Genomic DNA, 5,242 nt, shown 5'->3' on the forward strand with positions numbered 1-5,242 from the left:
GGAGGGGATTATCGAGTTGATGGAGGATCGCCTCCAGGCGTTCAGGGGGGACTCGGCGTCTAGCCAGTCGGGTACGTGCACACTGTCCTTCAAGGACTTTAGAGGGAGTGGTGCGCCAGATTTTCATGGGGTTAAGGACCCCATTGCTGCCAGGAGATGGATCGCAGACATCGAGTCTGCGCAGTTGACGAGCTTCTGCTCGGAGGGGTCGAAGGTCCGCTTTGCTGCGGGATGTTTAAGGGATAGAGATAGAGATTGGTGGGAGTCAGTTGGTGACTCGTTGGGAGCCCCAGCCATCGAGGCTATGACTTGGTCAGACTTTGTGACCAGGTTCAGGGCTGAGTTTACGCCAGCTGTGGAGCTCCAGCAGTTGGCCAGTGATTTCCTTGATATGAGGCATACGACAGAGACGGTGGCGGAGATTACCACCAAGTTCTGGGAGAGGGCATTGTTGGTGCCCCAGTATGCGGGAGATGAGGATATGCGGAGGACCCGCTATCACGACATGTTGAGAGCTGATATTCGGGAGCATGTCAGCTTCTCAGCATGTCCGACCCTGGATTCCATGATTGCCAGGGCGAGGGAGAGAGAGATAGACTTGGAGCACATCAGGAAGAGGAAGGCAGAGGAGGGACAAGTTACTGGGGCTTCGGGGAAGAAGCCCAAGGGATCCGACATTAGGCCGAAGGGCCAGCCGGGTCAGAGCCGCTGCAGGAAATGCGGCAGGCGGCATGAGGAAGCTTGTAGAGCGGGATCGTCAGGCTGCTACAAGTGCGGCAAGACGGGGCACTTTGGCAGGGATTGTATTGCCCCCGCCCCCACAATTCAGACATCAGACCTGATTTGCTTTCATTGCAATCAGAGGGGCCATAAAAAGGCCAACTGCCCTAGATTGTCAGCAGTGTCAGCAGCAGCGCCAGTGGTGGGGCCGACTCCAGCGACAACACGAGTTGCGGATGGCCGGAAGGTCAAGGCAGAGGCTCCAGTGGTGAGGAGCCGAGCATTTCAGTTGACAGCCGAGGAGGCACGCGCCGCACCCGATGTAGTGACGGGTATGATTTCTTCCTTATGTTCTTTTTTTATGTTGCTGTGATTTTGATATGTTATGTTTATGCTCTGTTTAGGATCGTTCCACGTGAACGGTATCCCAGTTCAGGTATTGTTTGATTCGGGTGCTACCCGATCATTTGTCTCTCTTGCGCTTAGCAAGAAGTTTTCTGAGTCCTCGGACATGTTGGATTGACCTCTAGAGGTCGAGATTGCGGATGATCGATCAGTGCGAGCGTCAGAGGTTTTCAGGGACTGTGTTCTGAGGCTGTTCGAGGAACGTTATTTGGTAGACTTGGTTCCCATTCCGTTGAGATGGAACAAAGTGATTATAGGCATGGATTGGTTGAGCCCCAATGGGGCGGTGATCGACTGCGCGCAGCAGTTGGTGCGGATCAGGACCCTAAGTGGGGGAGAGCTGGTGGTTCAGGGCGAGAGGCCACATCGAGGGCCAACTTTATGTTCAACAGCGAGGGGTAGGCGCTACCTTCGGCAGGGTTGCGCAGGATATGCCACCTATGTTATGGACACCCGGGAGGCGAGTAAGGCGACGGTGGGCGATGTGCCAGTGGTACGAGAGTTCGCGGATGTATTCCCCGAGGAGTTGCCTGGGATACCTCCGGAGCGGCAAGTAGAGTTCAGGATCGACCTAGTCCCTGGTGCGGCTCCAATAGCCAAGGCACCATATCGGTTGGCTCCTCCTGAGATGCAGGAGTTGTCTACACAGTTGCAGGAGCTGTTAGACAAGGGATTCATTAGACCGAGCAATTCACCCTGGGGAGCCCCGATTCTGTTTGTGAAGAAGAAGAACGGGTTGCATCGGATGTGTATAGATTATAAGGAGCTGAATAAGGTAACGGTGAAGAACCGTTACCCACTCCCGAGGATTGATGACCTCTTTGACCAGCTACAGGGAGCATCTTGGTTCTCCAAGATTGATTTGCGCTCAGGATATCACCAGATGAGGGTCAGAGAGGAGGATGTGCAGAAGACTGCTTTTCGGACGCGTTACGGCCACTATGAGTTCGTGGTGATGCCTTTCGGGCTCACCAATGCTCCTGCTGCGTTCATGGATCTCATGAACCGCGTGTGCAGACCGATGTTGGATCGGTCTGTGATAGTTTTCATTGATGACATCTTGGTTTATTCCAAGACGCGAGAGCAGCATGAGGAGCACCTGTGGGAGGTTCTGGATACCTTGAGGAGGGAGAGCTTGTATGCTAAGTTCTCCAAGTGTGAGTTTTGGTTGCGCGAGGTGCAGTTTCTTGGGCATCTTGTCAACCAAGACGGGATTTCGGTTGATCCGGCCAAGGTGGAGGCCGTGATGAGGTGGGAGGTTCCAAGGTCTCCATCTGAGATTCGGAGCTTCCTGGGATTGGCAGGCTACTATCGGAGATTCATTCGAGACTTCTCCAAGATAGTCGTGCCCCTGACCAGGCTGACAAGAAAATCCACGGTCTTTCACTGGGGGCCTGAGCAACAGGCTGCGTTTGAGACATTGAGACAGAGATTGTGTGAGGCGTTAATCTTGGCCCTGCCGGAGGGCATGGAGGATTTTGTTGTATACTGCGACGCCTCTATCTCTGGTTTTGGCGCGGTATTGATGCAGAGGGGGCATGTTATTGCTTACGCGTCGAGGCAGCTGAAGCCTCACGAGGCGAATTATCCGACGCATGATTTGGAGCTGGGGGCTGTTGTTTTCGCCCTCAATATTTGGCGTCATTACCTCTGTGGGGTTCGTTGTACCATTTACACGGACCACAAGGGCCTGGGGTATCTCATGGACCAGCCAAATCTGAATATGAGGCAGCGACGGTGGCTTGATGTGGTGAAGGATTATGATTGCGAGATCCTCTACCACCCAGGGAAGGCCAATGTCGTGGCCGATGCGCTTAGCCGCAAGGCAGCGCCAATCAAGGACATCTGTCTGAGGATGACAGTTGTGACTCCGCTGTTGGAGCAGATTCGGGAGTCCCAGCAGGAGGCCATGAAGGAGGAACATCGGAAGAGCGAGCAAATTGTGGGTCAGGTTTCCTCCTTCGACTATGATAGTCGGGGATTGTTGACTCTTCACCGTAGGGTGTGGGTCCCTTATCATGGGGGTATGCGCCAGGTATTGATGGCAGAGGCGCACAAATCTAGGTTCTCTATCCATACCGGGGTGACGAAGATGTACATGGATCTTCATCTCGATTATTAGTGGCCCTGTATGAAGAGGGACATAGCTTGGGTTGTGGAGAGGTGTCTGACCTGCAGGAAGGTCAAGGCTGAGCACCAGAGACCTCACGACAAGGTCCAACCGTTGGATATCCCGCTGTGGAAGTGGAAGGATATTACTATGGACTTCATTATGAAGCTTCCCAGAACCGCGCGAGGAGTGGATTCGATTTGGGTCATCGTTGATCGATTGACCAAGAGCGCCCATTTTAATCCGATTCAGGAGAGTATCTCGGTTGAGAAGTTGGCCGACATCTACATCAGAGAGGTAGTGGCGCGACACGGGGTGCCAGTTTCAGTGATTTCCGATAGGGACGTGCGGTTCACTTCCATGTTTTGGAAGAAGTTTCATGACGAACTGGGTACTCGTCTGCACTTTAGCACCGCCTTTCACCCGCAGACGGATGGTCAGAGTGAGCGGACCATCCAGACTCTGGAGGACATGCTGGGGCGTGTGTGTTAGATTTTGGAGGTAGTTGGGATACTTACCTTCCATTGGCGGAGTTCTCTTATAATAATAGCTATCATGCGAGTATCGACCGTCCTCCTTTTGAGATGTTGTATGGGAGGAAGTGCAGAACCCCGATATGCTGGGGTGAGGTTGGTCAGAGGGTCATGGGGAGTACCGAGGTGGTACTCAAGACTACGGAGATGATACAGCAGGTTCGGAGCAGGCTTCAGACTGCTTAGAGTCGGCAGAAAAGTTATGCTGACAAGCGTCGATCGGACCTGGAATTCCAGGTCGAGGATATGGTGCTCCTGAAAGTGTCGCCTTGGAAGGGCATCATTCGATTCAGGAAGCGGGGCAAGCTGGGCCCCAGGTATATTGGACCCTTCAGGGTTGTAGCCCGGGTGGGAAAGGTGGCATATAGGCTGGATCTGCCAGCTGAACTCAGTCAGATTCATAGCACTTTTCACGTCTCCCAGTTGCGGAAGTGTCTGGTGGACGATTCGGCAGTGGTACCTTTGGAGGATATTCAGGTTGATGATAGCCTGAACTACATCGAGCGGCCAGTGGCAATCCTTGACTGGAAGTCAAGGGATCTGAGGAACAAGAAGGTGGAGCTGGTAAAGGTGCAGTGGCAGCACCGCAAGGGCTCGGAATGGACCTGGGAGCCGGAGGACGAGATGAGGGAGCATTACCCTGAGCTTTTTCAGGACCCAATGGAAGACTTCGAGGATGAAGTCTAAAATAAATGGGGGAGATTTGTAACACCTGATTCCTGGTATGAATTTTATTCAAGAATTGTATGTATTTTCTCTGGGACTCGACGAGTTGGTGGCCCAACTCGTCGGGTAGAGATGATATTATGTGTTAGCAGTAGGGGGTGAAATAGTCCCCGTGTTCGGTTGAAAGACCGCAGGGTAGGTCGGCACCCTAGAATGGCTCGACATGGGTAGGTCAGCTCCCCAGAATGGCTTGACATGGGTAGGTCAGCACCCCAGAATGGCTTGACATGGGTAGGACGGGCGCCCCAGAATTGCCCGACAGTATGTATGCTGTGTGATTGTATGGTATGTGGTATGATGGGGGAACTCACTAAGCTTTGTGCTTACAGTTTTAGTTTTGGTTTCAGGTATCTCTTCGTCTAAGGGGAAGGAGTCGGCGGTGTAGCAGCGTATCACACACACATGGTTTCCGCAAGGAATTTTCTGGGAATGTACTCTAATTTATGTTACTTTTGACGATATGATTTTCAGACACATTGTTAAGTTTCTTTTTACAAATGACATGGCATGGGAAATGTTTCGGTAAACTATGTTGTGAATTACTTAATTAAAAATGAAATTTTTAGGCTTGAAATTTGGGATGTTACATTCAAGAGTGAAGTGATGAAGGAACCTCTAACACTAGCGCTCAGCCTGAGGAAGATATTCCTGTTGAACCAGTTGACGAGTCGTTACCTCTTAGACGTTCCAGTAGAGTTAGTGTTCCACCTGTTTTGTATGGTTTCCATATAACAGCTGAGGGTTATAT

This window comes from Lactuca virosa, chromosome 3, assembly GCF_052849685.1.
Source record: "Lactuca virosa cultivar CGN04683 chromosome 3, Lactuca_virosa_CGN04683_v6, whole genome shotgun sequence".
Lineage (NCBI taxonomy): Eukaryota > Viridiplantae > Streptophyta > Magnoliopsida > Asterales > Asteraceae > Lactuca > Lactuca virosa.